The sequence below is a fragment of the Bombyx mori genome, chromosome 15 (genome assembly GCF_030269925.1).
Source record: "Bombyx mori chromosome 15, ASM3026992v2".
Lineage (NCBI taxonomy): Eukaryota > Metazoa > Arthropoda > Insecta > Lepidoptera > Bombycidae > Bombyx > Bombyx mori.
The window spans coordinates 5,836,724-5,853,780 of record NC_085121.1 but is presented as its reverse complement, the minus strand read 5'-3'; the positions used below and the strand labels follow the sequence as shown (position 1 = coordinate 5,853,780).

Genomic DNA, 17,057 nt, shown 5'->3' with positions numbered 1-17,057 from the left:
TTACTAAATCGTAAATACTTCATTACAAAAACGAGGTAAAACATGCTCGGTTCTTAGACCAGAAAGGTTACTAACATTAGGGGTCGTGGTATGCCGATTGCGATAGAAAATCGTCTCGCTCCACTGCTCGGGTTCCGTGCGAGTTTTCACAATAAACATTTACGTTTGTTGTGCCGACACAGCTGATATAGTTGTGCGGCGCGGCTTCGCGCATCATTAACCGGCACATTTGCATGTCGGCCGGCGCCAAACCTCGTGAAAATGCCTTTTCATTAGCATCAGCTCTACTGAAAAATCGTTCTGGCAACCGATGCCTATGATTCGGCGTCGCATTATATACGTAAATTACATGAAAATAATAATTGTATTACATTAAGCCTTCGTAATGTTTGATTTGTAACAGTCGAGGGTGCTATTAAATGATTGTGTGATGTAACTTAGAATAATCATGGGATTTTAATCCATACAACGACATGAATAAGGTATACAGTCTTCGTTACTTGAAAATATGTAGATGAAAAAAATAATCGACGTATCTTGATCCTTTGTTTATATCATTAACGTTTTTTTAATATGTAAATATCTGAACGAGATAAAGGGCCACTGATTATAAATCGTTACCAGAGACCAGACATCAAGTCGAAGTCTAAATTAATTATATAATGTAGCGGGTGTCTTAACGTTTTAAACCGGAACAAACGAATGCTTTCCGGCAGAACTAGATAGGATGCCTTCTCCGCGAGCCGGCTTAGAAATACGACCAAACCGATTAGTAATTACGCAAATTGTAAAATTTTACAGGTTTTGTATTTACATTTTAAATTATTAGGTTCTCAATCCTGAAAGCCTGCGTGTTTTGAACTACGGTATAATCGCTTAGCTTCATAGAAGTACACCGGACGTCTTATCCTTTAAGCTACTTTGTAAATATATAGGTTTTTACAGAATCCAGTAATAACCAGTAACATTTCTGAGATTTTTACGATCGTATAAATAAGTGATGACATTTTTTATGCACTTTAAATTTTGCCTTTATTGATTTTATAATTTCATGTCTCGAATACGTAAAGCGAACAAAACGAACGCGGGAAAACGTTAATAGTATCACCTTCACATTCAGTAAAAAGATTCCGCAAAACTGACAATTTAATTACAACGAGACCAAACTTTTGACAGGGTGTGCAGTATGATTGATGTGTGAGAAATTATATCGGATTATAAACTTACTTCAATTGGAGTAATGTGTTCTTTACCCTCGAGTGATTCTGTATCATGCAGTCAATTTGAAAGTACAATGCGAAGGGCATTGCAGCAGCTAGCAGTAAGGTAATGTGTTCCCTGGGAAACGCATCGTTCGAATCTCAGGTTAAGTGCCTAAGCATTTGTGTCTTCTGTGAAGCCCAATATTGCATTCGTGCTTTTTACTTAATGTACTCTGGTTTAGTTTTTTACATACACACATATTAGCTCCTTATATATGAAAATTATTACTTATAAACAATTACCACTAAACATATTTTGTAAAGACCAAAAACAGAATATACAAAGTTAAAGCTGACCAGACTTCTTGTTTTTTTTTTGTTTTGTTATAAATAACGTTTTACCTAGTTTCGATATTCTAAGTATCTAATATCTCTTCTATGTAATTGAATGCAGCAGTTGGTCTATGCGTTGAGCGGCAGAATCAAACGCGCCGCGTCACGACCCACCGAATTATGAGCACAAAGCGCCGTTGATACCGAATATTCCATATAAATATTGAGCTAATCGCCCTTTCAATGAAGCGGCCCGCTTTTTATTAATAATTGATCGCGGAGTGGCGAGTCATGCGCCGCCGTATTGTGCAGGAGAACATATTTTTTTGTAGTAGCTCAACTCATTAATGTGAGTCCGACGAGTGCACATGACGCTACCGGGGGCGTGCTTCTGTGCAACTCTCGCCAAACTAATTTTACGACTCCTCCACCTTTTGTGTGGAACTAATTTCTGTTTGTTTTGTACAATGAGTGATGTGTGATTACCATTTGAGCGTTTGGAAGTATCGAATGAAACAAATCTAATACATATAATATTGATATAGAGTTAATTTTACATATCCAAAAAACATGTCCACGTATTCAATTAAAACTCATAGCCTAATTAGCTTGTGAACATCTTAAAGTATTATAACATAATCTAATTAGTCGCTTCTTTGTACAATGTTTAACAGAGTGTCGTCACTTTCGTTGGGAAATAAGCGCTTAGTTCCGTTTATCCCATTTATTTAATTAAACATTCTCACACGTTTCATAAAACAATAACTTTTAATATTTAAGTATTATGGGCGCACCGCTTACAGTTTGTTAGGTTAGCAGTAAGAGCGTCGTGGGAATTCGGTTACTATATTGTGTTAACCTCACCGCTGTTCGTGTTTGGGATAATTATCACTGTCTCGTGTACTTATTTCCACAGTTTACAAAACAGTCTTGCTACTTGTTACAACGTTTTATGTAGCTTTTTTTACTTTAACCTAAAGTAGTATAACAAGAATTCGATTAAAAAACAAACTAAAATAATTTCCACCCATATTTTTAGTTATAAAACATGAATATTTTCTATAATTCTAAATCCATTGTAGCAGTGTATGGTTCCATGAATCACTATTGAATTAGTATTAAAACTGAACAAAGAGTACTAGAGGAAAGCTTTAGTTCCTAGGATATCCCGTATTTTTGTTATTTTAATAAATCATGGGCACTACACTGCGTTCGGAGTGTCATTGTTCGAGAGATGTTGCCATCTGATTATCGTCATTGTTCTAAACCGGGAAACGAGTAACATTCACTCCATTTAATATAATTGAATGAGAAACGTTATCAATTATAATTGTTGCGTCTTCGGACAACGACATTCGAACGAATTATTAACTGGGAATTGGATTAAGTAGCTTTGTTTGTGTAACAAAATATGTTTTGTTTCCTAATTATCTATTTTAGAGTTCGTCAAAGTGAGAGGAGATCTTGTTCACAACGAATTTTGCAGTTCAGGTTTTGGATTGAGTGATTTTTCGTGAATTTTATATATCAAACATTACAAATTAATTCAATTTCATAATGAAGAAATAAAAAATTTGAATATAAAATCAGGTAACTTTTAAAAATGTTATATAGTTTATTTTGAATACTGCATAGCGTTAAGAAAGGCTTTAATCACATTTATTTGAAAAAATTGTCTATGGAACTGCCTCTTGTTACTACATGAGTAAATACATATCTACGATGAATTCTCGTCGATCGAACGCCAAACGCGTTATGAGGGGGAATATGTTAGAAAAACGGATATTGTGACTGCCATTACCGGTGCTTAATCAAACTAAGTGTTGTTTGTGTACTTTGCACACGAAGCGTCGGCCCAAACTGTTTATACTCCACAGCACTGACCTTGAGAGATTTAACACAAAGTAGAGAACTTTTAGTTGGAAATAATTTAACGTCATTTTATAAATCAAAATTTTAATAGTACTTTACTTACTGGTGGTAGAGCATCTTATGAGTCCGCAAGGATAGGTACCACCTCTCCTCCCAATTTTGCCATGAAGCAGTAATGCCTTTCGGCTTAAAAGTCGGACCAGCCATTGTACTATAAAAATGAAACAGAACTCATGTCCCAAGGATGGGGGCGGCATTTATGTTGTTGACGTCTGTGAGTTCCCGTAACCAATAAACACCAGCGGGGTCGTGAGCCGTGGGCTCGCCAGCCATCTAAGCAATTAAAAAAACTTTTATGTTAATAATATTAGCCGCCTAACTTCAACTCAATGATCGCATTTTAATAAGGATAATATACACCTAAACTTACCTTTTATCCAAAACTTAAGTCTACGGTCGTGTCAATGACAGAAGCCAAAGAGTATTTTACGGAACAATTTCACCCGGGGTGTGTAACACGATGCGTTTGTCAGCTGAACGGAGTCTGTGGTCGCATGCTGACACAGAACACTGCGAAATTGCGCGTGCGCATAATTCCGTAACACGTTCATGGCAATTTCGCTGATATTCAGCAATTCGACTAGTTATTTGCGTTCTATATAACCGTTTTGAACTTTATAAGGTACTATTATCACCATTTGTCTACAGTTTTTTTTATTGCCCGAGCAGGTAGACGAGCATACGGCCCACCTGATGGTAAGTGGTTACCGTCGCTCATGGACGTCAGCAATGCCAGGGACAGAGCCAAGCCGCTGCATACCGCTTAATACATTCCACAACGTCGTTTGAAGAAGCACATGTCATAGCGCTCAGGAATCACCGAGGAAGGGGGAGCTCATTCCAAAGCATTTCAAACAAAATTCTCCCTTTTATTTTGTACTGTTGCCTGATACTTACTTACATAGAGTTTCGTTAATGTTGATGAAGGAATACTCTTTCTTGATACCATGGCTAAGTTGTTCCAGAGGTAATACAACTAGGAAAAAGTCACATCTCTAGTTTTAAATCACAATATGGAACACATGGAATATATTCGCTTACGACTGACTGCCCTTTAGTTATGTATTTACATACTTTATCGTCGCGTACTGTAAAATAAGCTGCGAATACATAAATGGAACAGAATCAATGTCCATCAATTTCAGTCAGTTTTAGCTGATTCAGCTTCATATAAATTGTTAGTTACCGTGAAACGATCCTGTAGACAGAATGGTAAATAGTCGACGTCGCCCAAAACACGTCATTTCGGATCCTCCCGACCCACTAACGGTGCTTTTAGGTACCCCAAGCATCGGTCATCGTTCTCGTCGAACCCGTCGTTTGCGACGAAGGGCTCCGCGAATAAATTAACCCAAAGACACAGCCCACTGAGTTTCTCGCCGGATCTTCTCAGTGGGTCGCGTTTCCGATCCAGAGGTAGATTCTGCGAAGCACGGCTCTTGCTAGGGTTTGTATTAGCAACATCGTCAGGTTTGAGCAACGTCAGCTCACCTACTAGCTCGGTGACGCTGATATGGTCTCTCCAGACCATCAGGTTAGGTAGGTAAAAAAGAAGGAAGAGACGAAAGACGATATATGTAAGAGTGAAGAAATTGTATATGATAGAGGAGTATGGAAGGAGAAAACATGTTGCGCCGACCCTAAATGATTGGGAAAAGGGCAGGAAAATGATGTGAATTCCACGCCCAATAAAGAAATACATTATTTGGATTTGAGAACAACTGTAGAGATTTGTTTAAATTGACTTAAACAAATGGAAGCAAATATAAGACAGTAAAGTTTGAAATTAAATCGAATGTAATTTGTTTTTGATTCAGACACGAGAATCACAAGACACTTAGTTACGAACATACCACAATCTATAAATATCGATTTTCCTACAACCGACAAAATGTCGGTCAAATAATTAATTTCATTATAAACAACTGGTCATTCAATATTAGTATTGACATACCTCAAAGTTATTAATGTGCTTATCGACTGGTATCTTTCGTTGTGTGAGTAGGTAGCCGCATGATGTATCGCCTTACACGTTATCGATACATTAACCAATAGTTTAACTTGATCATATCGATTTACAATTGATCCGTTTATGTAGCTTTACTTTATTTAATAAGATGTTATTTTGAAAGCACTTTTATTGCCTTGATCTGAACCTATGCAACAGATTTTTTAAAAATAATTATACTCGTAATAAAATTAAAATACCTTAAGACGTTCAATTAAATTTAAATTTTGCACACGCTTCTTTTTTTTCCTCCCTTTGCTGATAGCCTTGAGAAGCTATTTCAGTTTCGCCCTAACATGTAGGTGAACTCACGGGGCTCAAACCGGAGTGTTGCTAACACTAACCCTAGCAAGAGCAGTGCTTCGCAGAATCTACCACCGTATCGGAAACGCCACTCACTGAGAAGATCCGGCGAGAAACTCAGCGGGTTGTGTCTGTGGGTTAATTCGCTCGTTGGGCCCTTCGTCGCAAGCGACGGGTTCGACGAGGACGGTGACCGGGCACACGCATCAAGGACCGATGACGGTACTAGAAATTTATAATAATAGTGTTTTTGTAGTTTATTAAAATACGTACTTAACACATGATTTCAATGAATTCCAAAAACAACGAGGTGTGAATACGGTTCATGTTGAAAATGAGATCGAACGCTTATTTACATATATTTGAATACTGGAATATCTGCATATCGGGAATACTAATTGTTCCGAGGAAAATCCAAGCAAGATCCCCGTAACATAAAATGTATCTAAATTTATTTGACATTGTTTAAATCAGTTATATGCTTGGTTGGATACTACATATTTTAGCCCTGCTTAACCCTTTGAGTGCGAACCGTCGATATATCGACTCTCTATTAATGCGTATAAGTGCGGAGCCACGGATGCCGACTATTGTGTAGTTTGATTATAAGTATTAGGTATCGTCTTGTACGGACGGACCTGTCTTATCGCCCGCATTTAGTATAACGTTATTAATAAGTTAATAACACTTATAAATAATTATTTAAAAATATTTTGCTGTGAATTTACCATTGATTTTTGTATTTTTTTTAAGTTAAAGTACTTTTTTAAATCCTTTAGTAATTTCTGCAGAATATGTGAAAATAAGCTCAGTCTTATAAGGGTATTATTACCTACTCTGTAGGTTCGGTTTTTTAGGTTTATACACATTACAGCTACTTTGTTCAATCTGACTTGATTGCGCGTTATTGGTATCCAAGTGGCTATAAAAAGTTTAACGTGATTCAAGTTCACTTTGATTGGACCGTCGATTGACTGAGCTTTTACCAGTGCTACTCCTAATAAGTAGTCGTCCAATCCAAGCAGACTTTCATTATATCAATACGGTATAAGTTTTTTTGTGGATTTCGCGTGAAATTCTCTAACATAATCATATATCGACATTTAATCCAATACAAACGTCAATAATTTCAACAAAGGTTTAACTTAGTTTTTTTTTAACTTAGAATAGAAATTTAGATCTTGATCGTTAATTTGGAGACTTTTGTGATGTTTTTATATATTGTATTTTGTACAACTTTAATGTTGGAAGCATTGACATTCTATAATGTGCTCGTACGTGCTTATTAAGAATTGAACTTCATACTGTTCAAAAATACATCGTTACCACAGAGCGCCGAGCTTGTAGCCTCTGTATTTAGTCCATATTACATGCGTTTACCGACCGAGCCACGGAGACCGCAATCAGCACTCGCTCTTGATTTAAATAAGAATGTAATGATATTTACGAGTAGTGTGGGGATTTAAAATAAATATTAACTATTAATACATAGAAGATTATCTTACTGTTACGTGATTTACGTGTGATTTGGTGGTAGGGCGTAAGTAAGCCCGCACGGTTACTTCCATCACGCCTGTTTTTGCCGCGAAATGCCGTTATACAAATAAAACATAAGCTTCATATCTCAAAGTTGGATTAAAAAATCGGCAGAAGACCGTTATTTAGCAAAGAAAAAAGAAAATACGACAACGTAGTCGCCGGTATTACATGTAGGTATTACTAAAAAGATTTGGCTTATTGGTTTAGCCATGAAGAAGTTTAGTCAAGTCTAGTCAAGAAAGAAGAGTAGCAGAGTAGTAGAGAGTATATTAACACCCTGGATATGAGAAGTAGTAACATTAGGTCATGCAGGCTGGAACTCTGTACCCGTATATAGTGAGGTTGGGAAATCTTTTAACATTTAAGATCATTTGGCCACCATTACAACAAGAGGTTTTTAACTTATCTTATCTTATTTTATGATAAAAAAATGCAAAAGAACGTCAATAACCAAATTGATAGGAAATAATTTAAGAAACTGGTTTGTTTTTAGTAGCCGAACCGCAATGTATAAGACCAAGTGAAGTCTGATTTTCGCGAAACTCCTACAAGAAGGTTTGTTGTTTGTATCCAACAAATATAATATTTTTTAAGAAAGTTGATAGGAAAAGAACTGTTCTAATGAGTGACAATAGCCAATCAATCAAACATCGTGATAGCTACCATTGTAAGCTGGTACAAGTTGCGGTTACCATCCGATACACACAGATGCCTATCACTGTTTAATAGAGTATGTGAACACGATCTCATATTGTAGGTATGTGAGGCAGCCACCGGTTCTCAGCCCACTGGTTTCATATCCATCATTGGTGACGTAAACTAATAGGGACAGGCTGTGGTCTTCAGGAATGCAGGGACTAATGATTCTAAGTTCGGGCTACTTCATTGGATATTTTCATTCATATTAAGTAGTTTTTTGAATGTAAGTTTTCTTCTAAGCAACTGTTTTTTTATTGCCCTTGTATTGCCACCTGATGGTGAGTGGTTACCGTCGCCCATGGACCTCAGCAATGCCAGGGGCAGAGCCAGGCCGCTGCCTACTGCAAAACTTAAATATAATCCATACCTTAATATGTTAAGGTGAGCTGCGGTAATACCTGGTGTATTTTTTTCCCCCTACTTATTCGCTGATATTTTTAGGGGCTATTCTAGCTACATCCGGACGAGTAGGTGAGCTCACGGGTTCAACGTGAGAAAATTTGCTAACGACAACCTTATCCGGCGAGGAACTTAGTGGAATTTGTCTATGGGTTAGTTCGCTCGTCGAACTCATCGTCGCATCTGGTGTACTGTGAGCTCTTTTGACTGTTTAGAACACTGAAAAACCGCATTGACTGACTCTTAACTAGAAATATTTCACATATAAGCAGTAAAAAAAAAAGCGAACTGCCATTGAATGTGACTGGCAATAACAACATAGCTTCTAAAAATATAGTGTAACTTTTACATAAAAATTGTAAATAATTGAAGAGGCGTTTTGGTATCCTATGCAATTTAACTTGCAATGGGACTTTGTGGGTACTGATAACTACATACTTCACACTGTGAGTGTATCTGTCCACGTAATGCAATAAACAAGAGTTGGCAACACAGTACAGTGCTGACTCCAACCTTTTGTTGTTTTATTGCGATAGGTGAGTGAACGAGCTCACAGTTCACTTATTACTACTACATTTTCATTCTTTATTTGCCGAGTCCTTTGAGTTAAAACGAACGGCTGCTTAGCGGCCGAAATACGCAATATGGTGGTACCTAACCCTGTAGGTTTACAATATCCGTGTAGATACTACACACCTTAAGATATTAGATTGTAGCCTCAATAGCAATTGTATAGCGACGGTTCTAACTTTCAAACCGACTACTGCATGATTTTACTAAATAGAACGTATCCGTATCGAATTGCAACATGTTCTATTGGTGCCTTAGATAGAAATTGGGGAGTTAGGTACGTAATTCAAAGTGCTCCTATGGGCGAGTTTGAAGACAAAATGTTCTAACATTAAAATTTTAATATTAATGTAAATTTTCATTGACGAAAGTAATCTAATAAACATAGATAATATGTATAGTTTTTTTTGTCAAATGTGATCACGGGGCGTAACGTAAGTTTTGCGCTTCACTAATCACTGACGAGTTTAAACGTACGAAAAATATGACACACTGTAATCAACACCTCGATGTTAAGATATTCGATAACTAAAATATTATTACGAGTATACTTTAGAAAGATTTAATTGCGACATTATATCTCAAATGGTTGCCTAATACTGTTTTCGACTGGATGACTTTTGTTCACGTGTAATTTACTTTGTGTTCATAACGTGTTCGTTTTTTTAAATTTAATTACTCTATAGTTTACATAATTATTTTGTTCTTATGTGGACATCTTGTTTGGGTGACGGGAATTACGTAAGTTACAATTTTTCGGGAAGACATTTCGTGGTCGTGCTTAATGCTCATTATTTAGATTTTACCTAATTGTTTTGATTGTGTTTGATTGATTTTGTTTTTAGTATTACTGAACAAACAGGGAATACCTTATTAGTAATTTAAATATGGTTTACATACAAGTTATGGACTCCTAAAGCCGAAACTACAGAGATAAGCCAAACTATAAGAGTTTTTAGTAGGTAATTAATAGGCTAATATAAAGGTTAATACTAATACAATAATAATCATATAATGGTTAATATTAAAATTCTAGCCCGCGATGAAGACGTGCAAAGCCCTTATAGCTTTAGGTGAAATGAGCTCGCGAATATTTGTGTTACACTGCGTAGTTTAAAAATGGGTTTTCTTTTAATTTTACTTTAGTCATTCCATCACTGCAAATCGGCATTGTTTTTCTGGAGCGTTTCCAACTTCCTATATATGCGAGATATCATGACCCAGGTTTATTTGTTAAGCTGATAGGCTCGCAATCTATGTGGTGAATGTGATGCTATTACGGAACTTATGGACAACGCAATTTGCAAATCGCTTATTATAAGACGAACTTAAAGTTTCTATTGTATTTCAAAACAGTTGAAAAAAAGTGTTATTCATAGCGTCTGATTGACATATATTATGAACTAGCTTTTGCCCGCGACTCCGTCCGCGTGGAATAATTACTTTAGCGTAATGGTAAGTTTTACCCCCCACTTAATTTACGTAGAAAATGAAAATATTTTTGAATTATAGAATGATAAGGAGCTATTTAAACCCCTATTTTGAAACATTCTTTATTGGTGTTCCACTTGTATTGGTCTTACCGTGATGTTATATAACCTATAGCCTTCCTCAATAAATGGGCTATCTAACACTGAAAGAATTTTTCAAATCGGACCAGTAGTTCCTGAGATTAGCGCGTTCAAACAAACAAACTCTTCAGCTTTATAATATTAGTATAGATGAAACCTTTTGGTAGTCTTCTTATGAAGCTCTGATCACTCATTATGAATAAGACCATTGATAACTTTTTATAGTCTGTAAAGTAGGTATTAAATCTCGATGATTGTGAGAAAACAAGTAGGCATGTAAAATTAGTAGGCATTAATCACAAAAAAAAAAAATAACCACAAGAATTATAATAAACGCATTAAGACAATTTTCTCATCGACAAGCGCCATTCTATTAAGCCTCATTTACATGGATAGAATATAGTGCTTGACTATAAATAATAATAATTACCTGATATGTTATTATGTTACAAATATACTAATGAATAAAGTGAGAGTATGTTTTAGTTTCTATGTTTATTCCTTAGGCTGTATTAAAATTAAAATGGATGAGGCGCCTGGCGGATATATGTATACCTAGTATTACGAACGTGTCGTAGTTTAAATTGTTAGTATAGAAGTATATGTTTTTTTGTGTGTCTCTTGTGAGTCCGCGGGTGGGTACCACCACCCTGCCTATTTCTGCCGTGAAGCAGTAATGCGTTTCGGTTTGAAGGGTGGGGCAGCCGTTGTAACTATACTTGAGACCTTAGAACTTGTATCTCAAGGTGGGTGGCGCATTTACGTTGTGAATGTTTATGGGCTCCAGTAACCACTTAACACCCGGTGGGCTGTGAGCTCGTCCACCCATTTAAGCAATAAAAAAAAAAATTAACATGTGTACGCAGTCGGTATTCGCAATAAAAGAATAGCAAGAATCCTGTTCTATAAAATGCAGAATTTATTAATTTATATTACTGGTATTGTTACTGCAATGTATTGTTTAATTTTTGCTTATAAAATTAATAATAAGATTTTAAACTGGTTCTTAAAATTTTGTCTAATATCTTGTTTCACTTCGCCACTGTAGCTTGATCGGATTATATTAACATAATATCATTGTTTGTTTGTAAGTTTTGATTCATCACATGTAACAACATCGTAAATGCGAGGAGAATACATTTTTGTAAAGAATTCTTCAGCGTCTGTCTGTGTTATTGTGCAGTACGTAACCTGAAAATATGTTTAAAGGATGAAACATAAAATAATCCTTTGATTCATTTAATCGTGAGAGTGACTTGTTATTATTAATTTCTAATACACCATAGAGAGACTACATAGAGAAGATCTTCTGACGAGCAGCGAGGTGTCTTTGCTCGGTAGACTAAGTGGTTTAATGTTGTAGTTCGGAACTTGTACACGGGATAAAACTAAAAATATCGTTATCGACACCGATCATTTTTCGATTTCTTTTTCTGTGCGATACATACCACATTTTTTTTATTATTATTGCTTAGATTGGTGTACGAGCTCACAGCCCGCCTGGTGTTAAGTGGTTACTGGAGCCCATAGACATCTACAACGTAAATGCGCCACCCATCTTGTGATACGAGTTCTAAAGTCTCAGAATAGTTACAACGGCTGCTCCGCCCTTCAAACCGAAACGCATTACTGCTTTACGGCAGAAATAGGCGGGGTGGTGGTAGCTACCCGAGCGGACTCACAAGATGTCCTACCACCAGTCCATAGTCCAAACAACTCCATAGGCTTCATTTGCTTTAATAAACACGGTAATTGACTTATAAGTGATTTAACTATGAATGTCCCTTAATGACCGACGACGATACAGCTAGTAACTTGATCAGCTGAGAGCGACCGGCGCGCACCCAACCGACACTCTTCCTATTCCTACTTCTCACTTTACCTACAGTAAACGGGGAACGAACGTTGAACGTACGTAATCTGTTTTTATTTAACATGCCGTTGCACAATATTTGTCAATGATTAATCATTTTCTTTTCTACTTTGAACACCTTTATTCTAATATCATAACATAAATCTGCACGTACGATGCTGTGTGATAACGATTTTTTTGGCCTTGTAGGCAGACGAGTCTACGGCCCACCGAATAGTGAGTGGTTACCGTCGCCCATGGACTTTCGCAATGTCATGAGCAGAGACGAGCCACTGCCTACCCTAAATACAGTCTTTCGTAAAAATTTAAGTAATCTCGTGGCATTTCTATTATTAGCATTAATAAATAGTGCCGCTAGAGATGAAAGTGTCATGTACACAATGATCTTAAGAATGCAATGCAAACGGGTACTATTCCTAGAGTCTCGTACATTTGGAACAGTTTTTAGGTGTCTATACCATTTATTGTATAGAAGCCCGACCTAAAGTAAGCTGTAAGACATAAACATTAAATATTAATGCTTTAGCCGATCATTATGCATTCTACACACATATGAGAAAGTATATAGACTCATTTTGTAAATAGGCCACATTAAATAGAACTTAAATATTACTCGTGATTCTTGTTTATCAAAATTGAATCTTTAAAGATATATAGACTGTATATAAAAACAGTTGAAATGGCTTTCATTTGAAAGGCCAAAGTCAATAAAACGAATGCTTTCATTTACAAGATTTGTAAACATAAAAGGGTGAATTTACATTTTGATATTCGCAAGTGCTTTGGGACTAAAATGTCGTTCGCTCCCTAAAATTTTAAAACATCTATTTGCATATGCTTTGAGTACATAAACGACACTTTCTGGAGTGTTTTCAGCTTTAAAGGGATGGTACATGGAGGTGGGGGAGAGAGACTAACAGCTTCGTGACGACTGTCTAATGGCTATCCGAAAGCAAAGATGTTTTTCGGGTACTATAATTAAAATTTGAGTATATATATTATTATATCCATTTTATTTTGAAGATTCTTTACTGTTTTCATTATATCTTTGTGTATAAAAAAATTGTAGAGCAAATTGAGAAATTATCGGTTACAAATTATTTTGTATTTCAAAATTATTATATGTAACTTATGTGGTATAATAACCACAAGTAAAAACTGCGTTTCAAATAAAATCTATACCCATGCTTTTTTTAAATATTATAAATGTGAATTGTTTTTCCTTCTCTTACGTCTAAACGAAGCAACGGATTGACATGATTTTTTAAAAGTATTAGTTTTAAGTCGGTATTATGATATACACTCGTACATCCTACCTCTTATCCCGAAAACACATTTAATTCCCACGAGAAACTATACTACCTTAAATACCCGATCGTAGCCGCGGTTAACACCTAGTGATAATATACCTAGTCAGGTCATAAATTCTGTCACATGTTTAATGTAAAATAATTGAAACAAGTTTATTCATTACTAGCGACCCGCCCTCGCTTCGCTTCGGAAACATTAAAAGACACATGAAACAAAAAAAATAAAATAAAAAAAGTTTAATAAAAAGTAGCCTATGTTCATCAGGGACAATGTCGGCTTCTAATGGAAAAATAATTTTTCAAATCGATCCAGTAGTTTGGGAGCCTATTCGAAACAAACAAACAAACAAATCTTTCCTCTTTATAATATTAGTATAGATGTAACCATTCATATACCAAAATGAACTTAACAAAACATAGATTCTTATGACACTAAAGTTTATTCAAAATGACCTCCCTGATTTTGAATACACCCTTCAATCTGCGCGGCCAGTCGTCTATCGCAGCACGAACGAGGTCCATGTCAATATCGGCTGCTGCCTTAATCAAGGATGTCTTGAGTGACTCCAAATTGGGATGAGGCTTTGAGCACGTCTTTTCCTCCAAGTGTTGCCATATCTTATAATCTAACGGATTCAAATCTGGACTGGAGGAGGGCCAGTCTTCGTGCCAGATGAAGTCGATTTCACGCACCGCCAGCCAGTCTTGTGTGCTCTTCGCTCTATGAGCTGGCGCCGAATCTTGTTGGAATACCCAGTGCCTGTTATTGAACATGGTATGAGAAACAGGTTCCACAAGGTTCGTCAGGACTGTATTTTGATACACAACTGCATTCGTTTTTACACCTTTCGCACAAAAATGTACCTCTGTTAAGCCCCAATAAGAAACTCCCAACCATACCATGAGCGAGGATGGAAAATGACCTCGTTGGACACGCGGAATACGGTTGCTCGCTTCTTCACTACTGTGTGCGTACACCTTATCATTTTGTTTGTTATAGCTCTCTTCTACGGTAAAAATTTTTTCATCCGAAAAAAGAATTTCCCGATATTTTTTTCCCGCGTACCGCTTCAACAATGCGCGGCATCTCTTCAGTCTCAGGTCCATTAGACGAGCATTCAAACGATGTCCTGTTTTTCTTCGATATGCCCGAAGCCCTCTTCTTCATTTAACACCCTTTTCACCGTGGTTCTGCTTAACCCCATCTGAAGGGCCAACAGTTTCTGCTTACGTTTGGGATTTCTTTGAATTCGCGCCTTCACAGCTTTTATCACTGCTGGAGTCCTAACAGACCGAGGGCGACCACTTCTTGACCTGTCATCTACACTAGAGTCTTCATTGTATCGTTTGATGGTACGATAAACGAATCTTTTGGTTAAATTAAAATTTTTCAGTATGTTAAAAATTTGAATTGGCGCGTAACCGCAACGATGCAACGCAATAACTGCAACACGGTCTTCTTTAAGCGTCCACTCCATATTTAAAAATGAGTAAAATTCTAAAAGTATTAAGTATTAAGCATTTTTATTTTCATGAACAATTCGAAATTCGAATTCAATAAACTTTTTTGTGGCCAGCATTCTAAAAGAAAAGTTTTTACTGTGTGACAATACTTATGACCTGACTAGTTATATATTTTTTATTGCTTAGAGGGTGGAAGAGCGCACAACCCACCTGGTGTTAAGCGGTTACTGAAGCCCATAGACATCTACAATGTAAATGCGCCGCCCACCTTGAGATATAAGTTCTAAGGTTACGTTTTTAAAAAAATCCATATTTAATTAAAAGCAAAAGTATCATTCTTGTGCATAGCTGGATTTGGTTGTGATTTTTTATAGACATAGCAACGCTAATATTTTCTTGACACAAGATGCCGAATTCTTAATTGAATTGATTAATGGGTGTCTCACAATTAAAATCGGAACGCGAGAACTGCTTCGTGACAGAAACGGGCAGATAGGTGGTGAACACCTGTACGAGTAATAATAATACCACAGCTACTGAAAAAATTACTTTAGTTATTACTTACTAGTTTGCTTGTTCTCATTTATTAAGCTAACAGTAGCAGTTCAAGTGAAGAATTTCGAAAGGCAACCGACGGCAGAGCGAAGGGGGCACAAGGCGTAATCAACGTAATTCCAATCATGCAAATGTCGAGATCCGACTGAAAGCCTCAACCGGTTTGTTTCAGGAGTTAAAATGGAGATCCACTTAGCGAGGTACGCTGCTCACATACGCGATTGACAGCGAAGTCACAGATTAGTCGAATATTGGTAGACACGAAAAGCTTTAGTAATAATCACAGAATACTTAATAATGTTGAATTTTAACGATAGTTATTAGTTTGGCTGTGTGGGTTGTGGCCTTTCATCAGATTTGCAACAACAAAAAAACATGTAATTTAAAAACTTAAAGAACACGCTTTGTGAATAGTACATTCTCATTAAAACAAAAGAATTAAGTAAACTGATTGATTTTCTAGAAGCCATAAAAGTTTTTGTTGCGATGATTGATGATCGTACAGTTATTGGAACTGGGTGCAAGTTTAAATATAATACATCGCGAGTCTTAAAATATGACTCGCGATGTATTTATTATATTTAAACTTGCACCCAGTTCCCATTAATATTTCGTTTAAAACTCAGTAACTATATTTTTAATAAAATCGTTTAGAAAAGCGATTTGATTAAAAATACTTACATATTTTGCGTTTCTCCGGGTATTTAAATAGGTTGTTCAAAATTTAACGCAAGATTTTTGCAATAAATTATTGGCGTCCTTGAAAAACAACATTTTTATAGTTGAGAGATTAGGGTTTTGTCACGGAGCGTTGATATAGCAACGTGTTTTTATTATTGAATAATATATAACCACCTGGTTATGGACTTTTTGCATAGATGTGCATTATAACAGGAAATTAAACGAAACGAAACAATATCAACGAAATTCAGTCACAATCAGGCAGAAAGATCAAGAAATTTTTCGACAAAAGAGTGCGTATATGTCAACAGAGACGTGGAGCCCTGTGTAGCATTCCATAAATAACCCTATTCTATGCATTTAATGATTCAATGAAAAAGTAACCTAAGGACTAAAAACTGTGTTTTATATATGTATATGTAAATAGTTGAAATTGTTTTAGTGTAAGATCCTCTAGTTCCTTTCAGCCGAGTTTTGTAGGGTTTTTTTTCGTTTCCAATATTTAAGCTGGAACTGTGCAACCACCATCCTTTGCGATACCTTCGCTTCCTCTAAAATTTGGGTTAATAATATATTTGTTTTACTATGAACTGGTCATACATTAAGAAAGCCCGATAC

The 17,057-nt window shown here is 36.2% G+C and overlaps 1 protein-coding gene and 1 long non-coding RNA gene across 2 annotated transcripts in view; both read right to left on the bottom strand.

Annotated features, from left to right (window-relative positions):
• LOC119629658 (uncharacterized) overlaps positions 1-17,057 on the bottom strand; it is a 378,532-nt gene that overhangs the window by 242,284 nt on the left and 119,191 nt on the right. The window lies entirely within an intron of this gene.
• On the bottom strand, positions 11,453-16,564 carry LOC134200283 (uncharacterized). Its single transcript, XR_009975108.1, has 2 exons — positions 16,440-16,564; positions 11,453-11,747 (listed from the first exon to the last, which is right to left on the bottom strand). It is a non-coding gene; the product is annotated as an uncharacterized LOC134200283 (long non-coding RNA).